The sequence below is a fragment of the Crocuta crocuta genome, unplaced genomic scaffold, assembly GCF_008692635.1.
Source record: "Crocuta crocuta isolate KB4526 unplaced genomic scaffold, BGI_CrCroc_1.0 scaffold556, whole genome shotgun sequence".
Lineage (NCBI taxonomy): Eukaryota > Metazoa > Chordata > Mammalia > Carnivora > Hyaenidae > Crocuta > Crocuta crocuta.
In genome coordinates this window covers 2,000,830-2,021,747 of record NW_027527436.1, presented here as the reverse complement: position 1 = coordinate 2,021,747, position 20,918 = coordinate 2,000,830, and the positions used below count along the sequence as shown (strand labels likewise).

The 20,918-nt window shown below is 37.1% G+C and overlaps 1 long non-coding RNA gene across 2 annotated transcripts in view; it reads left to right on the top strand.

The window, feature by feature from the left end:
• LOC144227711 (uncharacterized) overlaps positions 1-15,058 on the top strand; it is a 22,484-nt gene extending 7,426 nt beyond the window's left edge. For both annotated transcript variants that reach the window (XR_013334028.1, XR_013334029.1), the window contains exon 4: positions 13,502-15,058. This is a non-coding gene — a long non-coding RNA (uncharacterized LOC144227711). The remainder of the gene's footprint in view (positions 1-13,501) is intronic.
• Positions 15,059-20,918: the final 5,860 nt, after the last annotated feature.

Here is a 20,918-nt window from a genome sequence, read left to right as displayed (position 1 = left end):
ATAATATAATTAGATGATCTCCAGGATCCCTTTTATAAATAATATTTATGAATCTTTCTGAGTATAAGACTGTGAATGTTGAGTTAATCAAGTCCTACTAGATGACTTGAATATTGAAGGAGGACTTTTTTGCTTAATCATTATAAGCTATTTTCATTTTATATTTGAAATTACTCAAAAGAGAAGCAAATATTTTAAAAAGTCGATGTAGTCAGCGAGCTAACTCATGCTGGAATCCATNACTCATTTTAAATTTGCAAGTATCTTGTGGAAGATAAATTGTATAATATATAAGGCATATTAATAAAAGGTAAGGGGAAAATGAGTTAATATGAGTTTTAGTACTGGATGAACATTTGAATCACCTGGAGAGGTTTTTTTTAAAGTGTATTGATGCTGGGGTCCCTTTAGATCAATTAAATTAGTGTTTCTGGTAATGGAATGAGATCAGAAGAATTTCTGTATATTCCATAGATAATTCAAATTTATAGCCAATATTAAAACTGCTGACACTTAGGGGCAGTTGTTAGTTACCAGATTGAAGAAAATTTAGAGTGGGCCCACTGTGGATGGAGAATAAGGACATTCCAACTCTGCTGGAGACTTCCCCATTAGAAAAAGAACCACTGGCCCTGGTCACTCAGAGCTCATTAACAGAAGGCTGTTCAACTGTCTATACCTGGATAAGTCAAATAGCTAATTAAGATCCTCTCAGCAAGAATGGAAAAGAAAGCCTGAGGGGTTAGTATTCACCTGGATTATATAGTTATGAGTTAAGGATTATAAATTAAATTGAGAAAATGTCAGAAGATGAGTATATCAAAGTATATATAATCTGTGTAAGTAGGTGATATAGCATAGCCTAAGTATTGGGATATTTATTATTAAAATAAAATATTTGATTACCCCCTATGGAATGATTTGGAAACTCCTCTTTTTTTTATGAGTTTATTTTTTAATCACAACAATAAAAATAAAGGTCAGCATTTTAGAAATGATGGTCCTCACTGTCTCTAAAGACAACAGTGCCATCTGGCCATCGCCAGTAATATGTAGGCATAAAATCTTAGCAATTTTCCAAATACCATTAGAGTAATTACTTTGCATAGTAAAAACAAAGCACAACACCATTTAAAAATTAAAAGACTAATGAGAAGTTGGAAAAATTTCATGACGTGAAAAATAGCACATAAATCAAAAGGAAAATAGAGTATACCAATAAAAATATGGGCAAATAACATGAGCTGACAACCGAGAAAAGAACAAATACAAATGGTCAACAAAAACTTGAGATATTCAACCTCATGAGTAAATGAACACTTGGCATCTGTAGGATTAGCAATCTTTTTTAGTGACAAAGTTAATGATATCTGTCACTTCCATCCACATGGGGAGTCAATAAGCATTTTAATTAGAGAACAGCTTAGTGTTCTATATTCAGATTCCACACATGAAAATATCTGAAAATTTATATTTAAACTATAATTGGAAAAATGTAACTATAACTATCTTCAAGGAAGTTTATTTCATCATTGTTAAAATAAAGGCAATTTGAAATTCTTCAAGTGACATTAAAAAGAGGACTGATAATGTGTAGCAACATGGGTGGACCTTGAGGGTGTTATGCTGAGCGAAATAAGTCAGGCAGAGAAGGACAAATATCATATGTTTGCACGTATAGGAGGATTAGGAGGAACTTGACGGAGGAACAAGGGGGAGAAGAAGGGCGGAAATGGTGGAGGAGAGGGAGAGAGCAAACCATGAGAGACTCTTCAATGCTGACAAAAACTGAGGACTGATGGATGTGGGGGGGAGGAGGGATGGGCATAGAGGAGGACACTTATGGGGATGAGCACTGAGTGTTATGTGGAAACTAATTTGACAATAAACTATTTGTAAAAAAAAAAAAAAAGAGGACTGATATTATATTATAGCATATCTCTAAGACAGCTATGAAAGTATAGCACATCTATGAAATGAAATAATATTTGGCTATTAATAATACTGTTGTCAGGGAGTATTGATTGAACCTATTATTAAAGGAGAAAATTTTAAGTTAAATTCAAATCACAAATAGTGAGAAACTCAGTATAGGGATAGACAATCAACCTCTTCATCAAAGGAAGCTTCCACCAGCTGAGAAGTCAAACTACACTTCTGCAGCCAATAGCCCAGAACAGGGAGGGCTTGGTCAATGACTGCCAAATTCTCTCTTTTTTACCTACATCTCCAATTCTGAACCATCCAGAGAAAGCAAAACATGTTCCTCTAACCAATCACGTAACATGCCCTCCCTCTAGTTAGCCCACAGAAGGGGTTTTTAGAAGTCCCTCATCTTCCTCAGATGGAGTCATCATCAAGTCCTCATCCCCCAGGAGAGCACATCTGAAACTTTCTCTTTGCCACTGCAAGGCATTCTACCCCCCCATCTCTGCCTTTGAGTCTCTGTCAAATGCAAGTGATGGTGACTGAATCCCTTGCTACTGCAAGCTCTGAATAAACAACTTCTGTTTGGTCTCATTTAGGTAGTCTTCGATTATTTCCACACTAGCATATTAGTATGTAAATTTTGTGAGTGTTTATGTGAGCAAGATTTGTTTCTGAGTGTATGCCTGAGGAAATTTCTGAAAGCCAGTCACTAAGATATTAAATTCAGTTATGTCTGGGAGGTAGGATGTAGGGTGATTTTTACTTCATAGTATTTTGCATTTGAATTTTTTAATGAGTACACACAATTTATGTAAATGGAAATAAGGCCATTGTAAGTCTATAAAGCAGTTTATTATTATGTTTAGTATTATGAAAATAAAAATTTCCATATACATAAGGCATACACACTTCTATATGTGATATATGATGAGGTTTAGTGTATTGGACTTTCCACCATTCTTTTTTTAATTAAAAAATTTATATTTTGTTATTATTTTTAGTCACTTAAAGAAATAACTTCCCATATTGGGTATTTGGAAAAGTTCATTCTTGTAGATATTCTTTAAATATGAAAAGTACACTGAGTTGAGAAATATATTTTTAATTATAAAAATGATTAATGAGTGTTAACCATAAGGGGACTCCCTGATTCAATAGTCTCCATTATCCAGGCATAAATCAAATAACTATTATGATTCCAACTCTAGAAAGAATTCTCCCTAGATTAATAAATATAAATTTTTATGGTCATCAATTTCCCCAGATGTTTCTTTAACCAAGGCCAGAAAGATTAGATTTTTGAATGGAGCATTGCTCATTTCTGTCAACATTTGATTATTTATCCCTCTAAATTAAACAAAACCCTGGATATGACAAAGACTAACCTTTGAATATATCTGCAAACCTAACTTATACAGCTGATGGGAAAAAGGAAGTGCAAATATAGTGCCAACTTCTCTTAGCTGAGCACAATGCTGTTTTTAACTAACGATGTTATGGAGCCAGTCACAGGAAGAGATAAGCTTCATCCATTTTAAGGCATTTTAAGGTTTCTGCTCTGCATCTAGTCTACCCTTCTTCATTGCCTAGTGTGACTCCTGACTTTTCATCCATAGCAAGCGAGATGGCGATCAGGGACAGGCTAGTCACCTGGGAGAGACAAGCAGTCATCGAGCACATGAAACCTTTCTGTCTCTTTCGTGCCTTGTTTTTTCATGTCATACTATTGTTGTGAGGACTAAGTAAATATATATAGATAAATAAAGGGTAGGGCCAATCAACTGAGAGTCATCACATGTATCATATATAGAAATATTTATGCTTTATATATATGGAGTTCTTCATTTTCATAATACTACACTTAATAATAAACTGCTTTATAGACTTACAATGGCCTTATTTCTGCTTGCATAAATTGTGTGTACTGATTAAAAAATTCAAATGCAAAATACTATGAAGTAAAAATCACCCTATATCCTACCTCCCAGACACAACTGGATTTAATATCTTAGTGACTGGCTTTCAGAAATTTCCCCAGGCATATATTCAGAGGCAAATATAAAAAATTTAGAAGGCAGACTTGCTTTAGCCAAGCGTCACAAGCATGATAGTTGCTACTACTATTTCATGTTCCAAATTGTTCTGCAATCAACTCTGATATGTTTAAACCATAACCAGTATGTTCTCTTTTACCAGCTTGGAGTATGCAACAAAACTTTATTTCCTTTATTGTTAAAAGTACAAGAAATTTTTAATACCAGAGGGCTTCCCGCTGCCCAAATCTCCAAGATCCACCAGGTTTGTCTACTCTGGTCCAAGAATCAGTCTTCTTTGTGGCTGGAGAGCAGAGAGACTCAGCGAGCCAGCACATCCACTGTCTGCAAATGCTGACCGTAGGAAAGTTCCCGAGCCTGCTTTCAGACCCATAACCAGGCCTTGGGGTCAGGAGGGTTCAAGGGCCCATCTGCCTCAGGGATTGTCTACGGTACCTGAGGGGATCATGGAGAAAAAATCTCCATTGCCACACCACCGCAAAGACAAAGGCTTACCTTTTGTCCCTATACTTACGAGACGTCACTCTAACAGCCCTTCCCATAACAGTCATGTGCTCCCACAGAAAAATGAAAACTCTAATATTGGAGACACAAAGCAGGGAGTAAATTTTAAATAGCAGCACTAAGGCTTAAAATAAATAAATTGATGATAGAAAAATAAATAAATGAAGTGATGATAAAGCAATATCTAAGACACCCACCCCCCTACCCCCAGAAAAAAACCATTATCTGAGACACAAATTCCCATTGAGGAAGCTGTTACATATGTATCTTGGCTGATTTAAAAAAAAATTAAATAAGTCTCATCCTCTCTCAGTGTGCTTTCTTAAAATATATGCAATACATATCTGTAAGTCTGGTGAGAAACTTTATGTATATTTATGCTTTTTGGCAGAATTCAATTCAAACACAAATTGAATGTGCCCTGAAGATGTCTTATGCACTATTAGGAATGATTTGTTACTTCCTCTACCATTGAATTTTCAGATGCACCCATGCCCTCAGTACCGTTACCTCAACCCCACAGTAGCGTTGTGGAATTATTCACTTTACCTATTTTGGAACATTTCGCTCATTTCCTTAAGGATTTTACTCTTCTGAAGAACAGATCCTCACTCATATTTTCTTTGCATCCTTCTCAGCTCCTTGAACGGTGTTTATCATGTAATGAGGTTAATTAATTTAAATTATTCAGTTTCTGATTTTAGTGTGGGTTACACAGTCACAGTTGTGCCCTTACAAAACATATGTTAATAGCTGTTTCTATTGGTAAAATGATGCCCCAAACTGCACTGGACACACAGCTCTACTTCCAAATTGGCAAGCACATCTAGACAATTACAGCAAGTTCAGTGTAAGCACCCTGAGAGGTGCCTGAAGTTCAACTTTACTAAGTTGATCTGGTCTTAGTGTTTTCTCTTCAGAATGGTGTGCTAATGCCTGAATGCACATCACAGAACCTGAGCTCAGTTCTCAAATCTGAAAATGCTTTATTCCCTTATTCCTTCATATATCCAACAAAGGACTTTCCTTCTTAGTGTGGGGTTATTCTTAGGGGCAGCTGAAGGGAAGCGACTGGCCGAAGAAGTTCTGCCCCATCCCTTCTGTCCCTGATGAGTCCTCCTCTGCATGCTAGAGGTGAAGGGGAGGACTTCCAATCTGTATTAATCCTCCTGGCTTGCCTTAGGATAAGGGGGTAGAAATGGAAGACATGTTACCTTAAGAGCCAGAGTAATATGAAAGATACGTGAAGACAGGCTCAGACTTTCTAAATGTTACTTACTTTAAACCAATTCTTTCTTTCCTCTTCTTCAATGGCTCTCAGATAGTCATTGAAGATATAGGCTGAGAAGGTTGTAAAGTCTTTCCATCCCTTTCCTAGTGAGAAAGCAGGCCCCCTTTTGTGCTGGCCTGTCTGGGTCTCAGTTACATTAGATTGTAACTAATGAGTTAGTTTACAGTCGAAGCTTGTCTTTCTTCACTTTGTTATCTATTCTCTAGATGAAGATAACCCTTGGCTAATAATATGAGTGAGTCTTTAAATGAATTGATCTTGTGTTGAACATTTATATAGCTGAAACAATTACCATTAAAGAGTTCAGCAAAGGGCCATGGAGACCTGGCTTTGGCAAGTTCTTTGATGCCACTTAAGTATGATGGGGAAAAAAAAACAACCAAAACAGAAACAAAGTGTTCATATGGCTGCACATTACCAATGAGAGGGAAAAAAATACACAACCTACCAGACATGACAGCAGACACTCCCTATCGTGGTATATGGTATCTTCCTGAATGCATCCTTTCTGTTAAAGTACAGCAAAACATGGGTTATATTTTGAGACTAGGTGGTTTGGTCATCACTTTTGTATTGGGCATCGAGGAAAGACAATTTGCATTGTTGAGAGGAGAGTTCCTCAAACCGGACTGCAATAGTAGTACTTAACTTCTAAGCCACTCTCAGTGGGAAGAGACACCCGATGAAAATTGCTTTGACCCTTAATAGAGGACAGGCTGGGGTAGGGATCAGTGAGCTTCTGTGGCATATCCAGTGATGGAATTGAAATTCTCTAGACCTCAAAGAAGTGAAAGAGCACAAAGATAACTAAAAAGAAGACTAAAATAGCTTTCTGAAAATGTAAAACAATAAAACCATTAACATATTATAAATACCCACTTGTTTTCATTGCATATTTCATTACTGGGCACTTATTTCATACGGATGTCAAACCTAAAGTTATTATTTTTGTAGATATAGATGGAGGTAGATTATCTTCATTTCTTTTTAAGCTAAGGTCATTATTTATTTATTTGTTTATTTATTTGAGGAACATACTCTCAAGATTAAAAAAAATTTAATCTTTATGTATATTTGAGAGAGAGAGACAGTGTGTGAGCAGGGGAGGGACAGAGAGAAAGGGAGACACAGAATCTGAAGCAGGTTCCAGGCTCTGAGCTGTCAGCACAAAGCCTGATGCAGGGCTTGAACTCACGGACTGTGAGATCATGACCTGAGTTGAAGTCAGAGGTCCAACCAACTGAGCCACGCAGGCGTCCCTATATTCTAAAGATTTTTGGATATCAGGATAGATGCGTATAAGTATAAAGCAAATGAAAATGCTTTAAAATTTTATGTTATTCAACCTCTGAGATAATATATTATCTTGTCACCTTTCTCAGTAGATGAAAGGAAAAATGTTTTCTAAAGTTTCCTCTAGTAAAATACCTCAAAAGGATCCCCTCGAATACTTCTGAAGTGTTAAGATGTATTGCATGATCTCTGGCAGACACATTCCTGAGACCCTTTACAACCTCCCTTACTCCAGGTTGTGACTTTTGTCATAGTGGCTCGGGTTTTGCTGTTGACCTGTTTCTTCAGGTAACTCACTGCTCAGATGGTCCACGGGCCAAATCTATTCACTTTGTTAATTCCCAGATAGATGTGGTAAACAGGTGCATTATATCAAAATGACAGTAGATCTCTCATGGGCTATATGTTGCTGATATAGATGTCTTCTGTTTTAAAAGCTAATATAAACTATTCTCTGAGAGGCACATGACCCACATATCAATTCAACATGCATTTGGGGTAAATGTCTTTTAATTATCAGTGAAAGAATATTTGTAAGATAAATTGAAAACATTTTACTTTGGAAAAAATTTCCTGAGTTGTGTCAAAAATTGATTAGGAAAAAAACGGTAACAAACAAGTCAAAGCAAAGCTAGCAAGATTTTTATAATGTCAAGTCTAAAAGTAAAGCACAGATTGAATTAAAAATTGTTGGCAAAATATTATTTGTTCTAATATGAGTCAACAGCCATGTGGGAAAAATAAGGCAACTTCTCAAATGAGAACTTTCACATCAAAGTTAGAACTAACTTATCCCTCATTAACAAAAACAGAGCTAAAACAGAAACGGTCGACTTTAGCTCAGGTCATGATCTCACGGTTCCCGGGTTCAAGCCCTGAGCCACGCTCTGTGCTAACAGCTCAGAGCCTGGAACCTATTTCGGATTCTGTCTCCCTCTCTCTCTGCCCCTACCCCATTTGCACTCCGTCTCTCTCTCTCTTAAAAATAAATAAATATTTAAAAAATTAAATAGTTTTTGCAAACAATACTGCTGAGGAATCTAATATGTCGGTGCTACAGAAGAGCAAAAATACCCAGCATTTGACAGTCCCAGCCTGGATTCACTTAGGCAAGCATAAAAAGCACATCTCCTCTGTGACTCTCCTCTCATCAATGCAGCAGACCTTCACCTCAGTGTATAAACAAATCCACGCATTTTCTTTCCTGTATAACAACTTAATCCTAATTTAATCTTCCATTCCACCAGGAGTAACAGGATCTTACTATCAATTAGTCTCTTTCCCCTATCGTATATGTATAGTTTATCCTGAGTTGTGTCTGATCTCTGGGAGCCTATGCATTAGTCAGGGTTCCTCAAAGAAACAGAACCAGGGGCACCTGGGTGACTCAGTCAGTTGACTGTCCAACTCTTGATTTTGGTTCAGGTCATGATCCCAGGATTGAGGGATCGAGCACCAATTTGAGCTCGGTGCTGTGCATGGAGCCTGCCTGAGATGCTATCTCTCTCTCTCTCTCTCCTTTTGCCCCGTCCCTCACTCACAATCTCTCTCTCTCAAAACAAAACAAAACAAAACAAAACAAAACAAAACAAAAGAAAAATCCATAACTAATAGGACAATAGGATGTGTGTGTATGAGTGTGTGTGTGTGTGCACATATATATATATGTATGTATGTATCTATCTCTATACATAGATGTTTATTTTTGGAGATTGGCTTATATGATTATGGAAGTGCAAGTTCAAAATCTGCAGAGTAGGCTGGCAGGATGGAGACCCAAGACACAGTATAGTTTGCATCTTGAAAAAAGTCTGTTGGCAGAATTCCCTTTCTTCTGAGAACTTTAGTCTTTTTCTTTTAAGGCCTTCAATTGATTTGGAGGAGGCCCACCCACATTATGGAAGATAATCTGCTTTGCCCAAAGTCTCCTGACTTAAATGTTAATTTCATCTAAAACACACCTTCAGGGAAATGTCTAGAATAATGTTTAAGCAAATATCCCGGTACTGTGACCCAGCCAAGCTGACACATAAAAGTCACCACCACAGTTTATTTAGTACCATTGTGGTAGGGAGGTGGAAAGGAGGGATGACCTCATCTTTGATGTCATCAGTCCATGACTGGGACAGCCACGGTCATTGTCCTCATGGCTCTGCTTTTCCGGACCTTTCAAGAGCGTGGTCTTGTGTGCTTCTGTTGGTACAGGAAAAATCTACTTCCTTACTTTCGAGTGCGAGAGAATCTGCACAAAACTCTCTGCCGCGTCGTCTGCTGAGACATGAGGAGGTCGCTCCCTGACTGAGCCTGTGTTTCTGGAAGCTATGACACAAGGAGCCTGTGAACCTGATGAACTCATCGCCCTTAGCTGCTCTACCCTTTCCGAGTTTCCCGACAGCCCTATCCCTGACTGCCCACTCGGGCTTTCCCTGCCTGGGTCTGGATCATTCTTTCACATTTGTGTCTGAATCCTCTTTACTGCCACAGCATTTGGGCTTTTTGAACCTCAAAACTATACATTAACAGGGATTTCTTTTTGTTATTGTTGGTGCTGCTGTTTTGTTCTGTTTTTATTTTCTCAAAGTTGCCCCTCCTTTGGCTATTTGCTTCAGTAGTGACAAGAGTAAAGGGGAAGAAAAGGATAAAATATGCTTTTAATTTATTTATGACACAAATCAGATGTACCATCTTAGAGGGTATGTGAGCTCTCAGGGAGATCAGTGCCATCTATTAAAAAATTACTTCCTTGGGTGATTTCTAGCTTCTTGAAAGCTCTCTTGATATTACTAAAGCTTAATTTATAATCCTTTTTATAAAGTTTCTTGAACTCCCACACCTCGGTAAGGACCGAATCTTTCTAATATTGTTTAAAATTGCAACTTGCACTTGGCTGCCTGATGCTTGAAGACCTCCAAGGTCCCAGAACGTACAATTAAAAGCAAATGCAGAGATTTTTTTAGGTGTCCACCAGATGGCACTGTTGACCAGAGAAATGTGACTAACTTGCTTCAGCTCTGAAACAAACCAGTGTTAATATTGATTTAATTCCAAAAATAGAAGGGGGGAAATGTCAGAAAAAAGAAACAAGTACATCGAGGATGCAAGCCTATCTTAGGCCAATAGTTACAACTCTTCACTTAGGCAAGATGTAACAACTCTGCCCTCAGAACCACGGAGCCATCATCCTTGAGGTGTTTTTACATTTCATTCGCATTGGACTCCACAAAGCTCTGGTAGGTAGACCAGGCAGGTGCTTCTCTTAAGTCTATTCGGTGGCTAGACCATTGGAAGCTTGGGCCCCGGGCTCCACCTGAGGCTTTGTGATCAGAACATCTGTGTCCTCGATCAAGGTATTTAATCAATCTGGCCTTCAATTCCTTTAGCTATAAAATAAGAATGTGAATTTGGTGAACCTCTCACTTTGCAAATATAATCCCTGCTTCACAGGTAAATTTCAGAGATATGCCTTTCTCAAGGTCACAATATCTTAAGAGTCTGTACTAGAACTCAAGTCTTCTTTACTCCTCAATGCAGGCCAGCATCCACTAAGATGTGAAGCTTTTCCACTGTTTCGAGTCAACAAAAAATATAAATATATGTATACTTATATTTATTTAAATAGATATTTACATAACATTTTAAAATAATTTAAATATTATATATATATTTATGTTTGGGAAAAAATGGCTCAGTTTTTTTAATGGATTGTTCTAGAAATCAAAATATAATGTGCATACAGATATATTTATGAATAATAAAGTGAATACACGTTTACCCAGCACTCAGCTTGACAAAATAGGACACCTTTTCTACCTTATTACACAAAGAAGTCCAGTCCTTCCCTCTCTATATAAAATCATATCAAGACTTAATTTTACTTCCCTCCTCACCAAATAAAAAGAGTTTTTCAACTAACAAAAGGCCATTTCCTCCAGGATTTTACCCTTAGTGGTTTTACACTCTTAGCTCAATCATAAGCTTTGGAAGGTAAAGACAATCATACGTTCCTTCAGGCTCTCATCTCTCCATTACCCTCTTTTGAGAGAGAAGAATCAAGTTAATATTTAAACTGCACTTTCTTCTTGCCTGTAATCTTCATCTTAAATCATAGTAAAATGTTATCTTCATTAATGCTAAAGTGTAAATTATTTACTTCATAACTGGGGGACCGTTGGGGCAGAAGAAAAGAGCCAGGGTTCATAGTGGTCCAGAGAAGAGAAAGAACCCATGGAAATTTTCTAAGGAGGTGAACATTTTCAGGGAAATGTCTGAAGCCAGAATGTCTACATATAACATTTAAACTTATCTGCCATGAAGTAACTCAATTTCTTTTACTGCACAAACCTTTCAATTGAGGCTCACATTCCATGGAAGTAGTATTTGGGGGTTAAAGATCAAGGCCTAGAAGAGAGATGAATGATCTAGATAAAGACCGGAATTTGAGTAAGAAAGGATGAGGAAAAATGTAAGCTCTCTAGACCTCAGTGTGGTTACAATGAACTTATGAGGCTTTTGAATTCAGATGTCACTAAGAATTTTCTCCTCATTATGATAAAAGGTTTGAGATAGTCAGAGAGATGATATCCAAGTTACATATGTGCAGCAATATAACATGTATTTGTTGGAAATAGCAAAGTGCCTCTAAGTTCACACACGTGAATGGTAAGGTTCACTAATACATTCCTTTAATTCGCTTAAAAATTCACATTCTTTGAAAATCTTTGTGATTCACTTATCCTTCTCTCTGCTGAATTTTTTAGCAATCCCAGAAGGTCAGGGATGCTTCTTTGATTGTTTTAATCCTGAAAAGAAGTGAAAGAGTGCATTTTTCAGCTGTTGGCCATTTGGTCAGCCTCTAAGCCAAACATCTCTGCCACACTCCCAAAGGGTTAAGAGAAAGCCCATGATAGAAAAGGAACAGCAATTATATACTTCCTGGGAAAATTGCCAGTCACTCCTGGTCTCTGACCTTCTTTCTTGACAATATGTCCAACCTCTCTGCCTTTGAAATTTATACCTTTATCATTCTTCACGTTTGACAGTGTTCTGGATTTTTCTAAACAAATTTAAATGCACCCTTTTTGTTGGATATTATCCCTACTGCAGACCTAAATTGCTAGGGCAGAGTCTATCATCTGTATTTTGCAGATGGGAATCTAAATTAAAAACAAAAAAAAGGTAAACCTTATTGCTCAAAGTCATACAAAGCTTAGAGAAAACCCACATTTTCTTCCTCCAAGGCTAATGAGTGTTCAGATGCAGGAAGCTACTTTTGGTCTCCAAACATAACCTTCACTTCATTGTTGACGATGTAACTCATCGAAGCCCAAATACTTCTAAGTCCCAAATGAGAGCTGTCAAGTGTTTGCCTCTGTTTCTATTCTTGCTCTATCTTTTTTTATTTTCTGCCCTGGGAAATAAACTCCAGGAAAGTTAGCATCAAATGATGAATTAGTTGTTTCTACAAAATGAATAGTGAAATTTGTGATGGAACTTTGAACTCAACTTCCAAGTTTTCTCTTTACATGAAAGCTTCAGGATCATTATTCACAGAGTTGCACAAATTATCACAGATCCGGGTCCACGTGAAATAATTCAGTATTTTCTCCATATTTAACGAATGTTTTATTTAAGAAATTTCCATGTTCAAATGATCTGAAGTCCTTTTTTTTAAAAATGTCCATTTGTTTATTTTGAGACACAGTGTGTGTGTGAGCAGAGGAGGGGCAGAGAGAAAGAGAGAGAGAGAGAATCCTAAGCAAGCTCCATACCTTAGTGTGGAGTTCGAAGTGGGCTCTGAATCATAAACTGTGAGATCGTGACCTGAGCCAAAACCAAGAATTAGATGCTTAACTGACTGAGCCACCTAGGCACCCCAAAGTCCTTTGTTAAAGGACCTGTACCAACATGTCGTATTTATGCATGTCTTCCTTATGAATAGAGAGGTTGAGGAGTGCAACATGTCCCTAACTTGTATTCCCACAAAACTTTATACAGAACTGGTTTTTTTTCCAGAACATTCTTTGTGGAAAGCTCTGTTAGAGAACAGAGCTTGTGATGATGTCTATAATACTGCTTATCAGCATTATTCTTCCTAAGGATCTTTATATATTTAAGAATGGTATTAAATCAATGGCAGTTGAAAATACACAAAGGTATTACTTTTTCTTGATTGATTAAAGAAAAATAAAGCAAGGGGGGTTAATCTGTATTATATATTAATGACCCAACCAAAGAAGCTGAACAAATGACCCAAACCATAAAAACTGAACATGTTGGGGCTCTGCTCTAATACTCACCAAGGATAAGGAATGTAATAACACTGGAAAGGGGCAAGTTCACACCAAAAAAATGTAATTTCTTTAAGCATCCTCAGTGGAGGGTCTTCACCTTGAACAATCAGAAATCCTGATTCATCTGTTTGCTCCTCCAGGTTCTCTCTCCGGTTGAGACTGAACTTCGCTGTACAGTCACGAGGCCAAGTGAGCTTATATTTCTCTCAGCAGCTTGCCTTACTGATTCGAGAAACAAGTTGAAGACATCTATTCCCAGATAAAGCATGTTTGGTTGGATCCCAAGCTCAGTTGTATCTTTGAAAGAAGATGCTTTAACTTCTGCTTCTTCAGAACTTTCACAACTGGTGCAGCGTGGAAGGAAACAAAGTCACAGGTGCTTCATTGATGCCAGGTTGTGTGTGTTAGTCTGAATGATTCCAAGCGTTTCTCTAGGCCTTTGAAGTGTTCATAACACACTTAACTTTGAATTTTCATTTCTACTTCCCAAGATGTTATGCACAAGACAGGGGTAATGATCTCTGTTTTAAGAGAATGTGGATGGTAGTGTTGGGAAGGATTGCAGCTAGGACTCTGTCCCTCCATTTAGATTTTTTTAAAAAAATTACATATAGAAGCTCAGTTCCTTGAATGAGGCACTATTTTTAAGATAACATCATAATAAAATATTTTGGTTGTTTTGTCAGCCCCTGTGCTACGCTCTGACTTATCATGTGTCTAGAGCCCTGTTAAGAACTTTATGTAAAGACCAATGAAATATGTATTATTTTTCTTTATATATCGTACATATATTACTTTTTAAGTACAGATATTTATATATAATTACCGTATGGATTGGTTGCTATTCAATGTGTTTTGACAATTGCGTATAATCATGTAATCATCATCTCAAAAGACATGTAGAATGTTTCCATTATTCCAGAGAGTTGCCATGTGTCCCTTAGCTGTCGGTTTGCACCCCTCACAATCCCAGGAGAACTATTTTTTATTCTATTTATTTTATTTGAGGGAGAGACAGAAAGGGAGGGGAAGAGAGGGAGGGAGGGAGGGGGAGAGAGAGAGAGAGAGAGAGAGGGAGAGAGAGAAACCCAAGCAGACTCCATGCTCAGTGTGGCGGACAATATGGGTCTCTAGCCCAAAAACTGGGATCACGAGCTGACCTGAGGCGAAGAGTTGGACGCTCCGCTGACTGAGCCACCCAGACGCCCCAGGGAACTATTTCCAATTTCTGTTGCAGTCATCCTTCGTATCAACAGGGACCATGTTCCAGGGCGCTTCAGCGGTTGCCTGAAACCACAAATTGTATGGAATCCTCTATACACTATGTTTTTCCTGTGCGTACATACCTATGATAAAGTCAATTTTTAAGTCACACTAAGAGATTAACAATAGTGAAAAATACGATGGAACAATGATAGAGATATACTCTAATAAAAGTTATCTGAATGTGGTCTCTCTCAAAGTATCTTGCTGATCTGTGTTTATCCTTCTTCTTGCGATGAGATGATAAAAATGCCTACGTAGTGATGACAAAGTGAGGTGAGTGATGTAGGTGCTGTGACCCAGCATCAGGCTACTACGGACCGTCTCACTGTATATCAGGAGGATCACCTGCTTCAGACCATGGCTGACTGGGTAATTAAAACTGTGGAAAGTGAAACCGCAAATAAGGGAGCACTACTGTACTTTCGATGTTCTTGAACTTCATATAATTATCAACACGTCTTCTCTGCTCTTTTGTGTAGAGCTTCTTTCATTCAACATACTATCTTTTTGACATTTTTCCATGTTGTACTGTGTTTTTTAAATTGATTAGTTATATTCCACCATATTAATAGACCATACTTTATTTTCCTGTCTGATATTGATGAATATCTGGATTCTTTTCACTTTTGGCTATTATGAATGAATGTCCTTTGCACATCCTCAAACAAGGATTTCTTTAGATACACGTTTTTATGTCTCTTCAGTAAATATCTAGGATTGAGACTTCTGCTCATGTTTAACTTTATAAGAAGAAGAAATTTTTTTTTCATTTTCCATTTCCACCAATAGCAGCATGTGAGAGTTCTGATCGCTTCATATTCTCACCAAATTTGATGTTGTGATTTTATTTTAGCCATTCTAGAGGATGTGGAATGGTACCTCCCTTAGGTTTTACTGTTCATTCCCTGATGACTAATGATGTTAAGCACCATTTCAGGGTCTAATTGCCATTTGTTTACCTTGTCTTATAAGTAAGAGCTTAAGGATTTTGCCTAGTTTTTTGTTTTTCATTACTGATTCAAAACAGGTCTTTATGTGCTCTATATTTGTATCTTTTGTCAGATATGTCTTGTAAGTATTTTTTTTCTCTAAGCTACGGTTTGCCTGTTCATTTTCTTCTCCTTTTTTTTTAAGTGCTGTTGTTGTTATTGTTTAATGTTTCTTTGTTCCGCCAGAGAGAGTGAGAGTATGCAAGCAGGGAGGGTCAGAGAAAGAGGGAGAGAGAGAGTCCCAGTGGCCTCCATGCTTTCAGCACTCAGCCTAACATGGGGCTCGAGCCCATGAACTGTGAGATCATTACCTGGGCTGAAACCAAGAGTCAGACGCTTAAGCAACTTAGCCACCAAGGCACCCCAATTTTTTTACTATTTTTTTAAATTGAAGTATAGCTGACATGCAATATTATGTTAGTTTCAGGTATATAACATAGTGATTTGACATTTATGTACATTACAAAATGATTACCACAATAAATCTAGTTACCATAGGTTACCTCAAAGTAATTACATTATTGACTATATTTCCAATGCTGTATTTTATGCCCTTGTGATATATTTATGTTATAACTGGAAGTTTGTACTTCTTAATCCTCTTTACCTATTTCACCCATCCCTCTCACCACCCTGGTAACCACCAGTTTGTTTTCTGTATTTATGATTCTGTTACTGTTTTGTTTTCCTTGTTAATTTGTTTTGTTTTTTTTACATTTCAGATGTAAGTAAAACCTATGGTATTTGTCTTTCTCTGGCTTATTTCACTTGATATAATATCCTCTATGTTTATGTATGTTGTCACAAATGGCAAGATTTCATTCTTTTTATTTGCTTGTCCATTTTCCTTACAGTAATTTTTGATGAACAGAAATTTAAAATTTTGCTAGAAGTCCAACTTGTCTTTGTGTGTGTGTGTGTGGTTATTGTTGTTTAAAATATTCTTTGCCTATGAAGATATTCTCCCATGTACTTTCTAGAAGCTTTTTGGTTCTTCTTTTTATGATTAGGTTCATGGTCTAAGTTGAATTGCTTTTTGTATATTGAATAAGGTAGGGTTGTTTTATTTTTTCATATTAGGATATCGATTTATTTCAACTCTATTTGTTAAAAATACATTACTTTGTTATGGAATTGTTTGCTGCCTTTCTCAAATAATGACTGATGTTATACGTGTGGATCTCTTTATGGACTTTCTGTTCTATTTCATTGATTTATATTTGTTCACATCTTGACAAGCCTAGACCATGTTGATTACTATAGTATTAGAATAACTCTCGACAATAACTGGCAATGTAAGTTCTCTGACTCTATTCTTGTTTTTGTGATTCTAAATCCTTTGAATTTCCATATAAAATTTATAATCAGCTTGTCTCTTTCTGCAAACAGCATGCTGACATTTTGATTGTGTTGAATCTATAGACAACTTTGGAAAAGAATGGACATCTTAACAGTGGTGTTCTCTAATACATGATGAGCATGAATATGTCTATTTATGTCTTATTCAACCTCTCAGCATTGTTTCCTAGTTTTTAGTGTAGATATTTTTTGAAATTGTATTATAAATTATATGTATTGTTATATTTCATTTTCCAGTTGTTTGTTACCAACAAATTGAAACACAATTATTTTGTATGTTGGTAATATATATTGTATACTGACTGCTAAGAATATCTATTATGACTGCTAAGTATAATGTTACCTGTAAGTTTTTCATAGATGACTGAAGAAGTTTCCTTCTATTCTTATTGGTCTGAGAGATTTTTAAAAATCTTGAGTAGATACTAGAACTAGTTTCTAATGCATATCTTGAGATATTAATATGATTTATATCCTTTATTCTGTTAACATCATAACCTATTACTGTTATTTACATATCTGTCACATTAACATCATGGCATACATTAACAAAAATGACATACACTGGCTATTTTCACATGTTAAAGTAAATTTTGCATTCCTGAGAGAAACTCCATTTGGAGTTAATTTTTACATATTGTTGGATTTGTTGATTTTCTTTACTTTTTTTTACATTATTTATCTTTGAGAGACAAAGTGAGACAGCGTGAGCGGGGGAGGGGTAGAGAGAGAAGGAGACAAAGAATCCGGAGCAGGCTCCAAGCTCTGAGCAAGCATTCAGCGCAGAGCCTGATTTGGTGCTTGAACCCACGAACCATGAGATCATGACCTGAGCCGAAGCAGGGCACTTAACCAACTGAGCCACCCAGGGGCCTCCAGTTTGTTAATTTTCTTAAAGATTTTACTTCTATGCTCAGGAGGGCTATGAAGCTGATTTTATTTCTTTGTATTATCAAAGTATTATGTAAGTATTTGCTAGTGGAGTCTCCCTGCATGGAGAGGAGGGGCTCTCTTTTGCTCGCATGCCCTCCTCACAGCCTTGGACATCTCTCTCCTATGCTGGATGAAGCCTGCGGGGAAACTTTGGCAGGCAGGTAAAGGCTTGCTCCGTGACCGGTGATCCTTGAAACTTTAACCTGATCAGGTAGTCTGTATGAAGCTATTAAATGCTGTTAGAAGTCTCACTGTGTCTGGTGGTTCTTTTTGACCATGCTACCTGGGATGAAGGCCACTTAGGTCTCTCCTCTGCTGAGAAAGGCTCATCACTTTCTGGAATTTAGTTCATTCAGGTTTCTTTGCCTCTTCACCCCTTGAATGCTTTCTTTAAAAACTATGGTGTTATGTTATATCTAGCTTGTTATTATCTGGGTGGGAGTGATAATCTCACTAATGGTCTGCTTTCTGTCCAGAAGGATAATTCAGAATGTACCACCACTCTCCCTACTTTATGAATGATGAAACATAGGCCCAAGTTCTCCCAGCTTGGAGTTGTTCAACTGTTATCTGGAATTCAGTTCTTTTCTGATTCTATTACTCATGTTCTTAACAGATTATACAGCGTCTATATTCATCATTTTTCAGTTAGAGAAAAAAATTCATTCTCTTTCTTCCTTTTTTATAAGTCATTTTTACCCTTTCCTGCAGCATAACTCAATGCCAAGCAAGGCTTTTCTAAATTAGCTTTATTTTGATCTTCACTGATCTACAAAGAATTTGAAGGAGAATTTACCAAAGAGCCACTGCTTACTTTCTACTGGACACAAACATGGAGAAGAGTCAGCAGGTACTCTATTTGCGCCCCTTAGAATAAACTGAGGTCTTGCTCAAAATTAAATAAGAGCCTCTAACCTAGTAATTTTGAATGCAAGAAAATCTCTTTCTATATATTCATTGCTAAGAAGTTGCAGTGTCAGGACATTAGTTTTTATGTTCATGTAATTGGAAATTTTTTGTTCAAGTGTAATCAAAATGAAAACCAACTGTAACATATTTTACTAATTTTTTTAACTTTCCCATATTTTTACATGAACAAAAGAATTAACATAAAAAGACAATGTGTTGTTGTAAATAGGGAAAAGATTTATCTTTTTTTGCTTTGCTCGGTTGTCTATAGGAGGAGGTAGACAAGGGGAAGTTGTTTTCTTCTCATTAGAAACACCCCCAAGCACTTTTGGCCAGAGTCACTGGAAAGACTTCCTCTCTTCTTACTAGCCAAGTCCCCAGTTGTCCTCTGTAGCTCCAGGGAACAGGCTTTCTGACACCTTTATCTTCTATGTGTGAAGTCTAAGGTAACTGTTTTGGTTTTCTGAGTTTTGGAGAAAAGTTGAGTCTAAAAATTGAGACTTTTTCATTACATACCATATGTCAGAAATTTTCATCATGGACCTCAAAATGCATAGTCTCTAGTAAGTGAAAAACACACTTATATATAAAGAAGACACAAAATAAAATCATATAGACCACACACTCTAGGACCATAGAGGGAAAAAGAAAATAGCAATATTTTAAGAGGAGGAAATTGGAGAATGATTCAAGAAAGTGAAAGTTCACTGAATTTGAAACTATATGCACTTTATAAGGACATAAAAGACAGAGGGAACTTCCAAGATAAAGGTAATAGGACCACCTCGCTGTGATGCCCAAGTTAAAGGACAGTTGGAGAAAGGTCTTGTGTTCATAGAGAAATAAATGTAGTTCAATGCAGCAAAGTGTCATGGACCTGAGGCTAAAACGACACGAAGAAGCCTGATAGTAGAAGGAATTCTAAGGTATGCACCTCATTCTGTAGACAATAGGGGCTATTGAAAGAATATAAGGCACTGCTAGAGAAACTGAGATTCCCTATGTATCATAAAGTAGGAAAGAAGACACAGTATATCTTGGCTAGGGTAAAAGTGGTGGCTATCTTGGATCACAGGCTAGTGAATTGGAGAGCGATGATCAGATAAGATTAGAATGACTCCTTTTCGTTTTTTTTTTAATTGAAATACATTTGACTTACGACACTGTGTAAATTTAAGTTGTATAGCATGTTGATTTGATACAAGATATATTGTGATATGATTGCCATTGTAGTGATAGTACCTCTATCGTATCATGTAATTATCTTTTTGTTTTGTGGTGGAAATAATTGAGATCTAGTCTCTTGCTAAGTTCAGTGATTATAATACAATATTGGTGTGCATATTTGCTATACTCTGCATTAGATCCGCTTTCTTTTTTTTCTTTTATAGTTTATTATCAAGTTAGTTTCCTTATAACACCCAGTGCTCATCCCAACAAGTGCCCTCCTTCATGCTCATCACCCCTTTTCCCCTCTCTCCCACCCTGAATCAACCCTCAGTTCGTTCTCAGTATTCAAGAGTCTCTCATGGTTTGCCTCCCTCCCTCTCCTTAACTCTTTTTTTCCCTTCCCCTCCCCCATGGTCCTCTGTTAGGTTTCACTCCATATGAGTGAAAACATATGGCATCTGTCTCTCTCTACCTGACTTCTCACCTAGCATAACACCCTCAAGGTCCATCCATGTTGCTACAAATGGCCAGATTTCATTCTTTCTCATTGCCATGTGTATTCCATTGTATATATAAACCACATTTTCTTGATCCATTTGTCAGTAGATGGACTTTTAGGCTTGTTCCATGATTTGGCTGTTGTTGAAAGTGCTGCTATGAACATTGGGGTACATGCGTCCCTATGCTGGATCCTCTTTCTAAAATGGACACTGTCAGCACTTGTGTTATGATCACTTTCTCAATCTCTCTCTTCTTCCTCTCCTTCTCCTTGTCCCACATCTCCCTTTTCCCTTCCTCTCTCTTCCTCTCTCTCTGTCCCTCTCATCTTTCTTTTCTTTTTTAATTTTTTTAATGTGTTATTTATTTCTGAGAGAGAGAGAGAGCTTGAGCAGGGGAGGGTCAGAGAGAGAGGGAGACACAGAATCTGAAA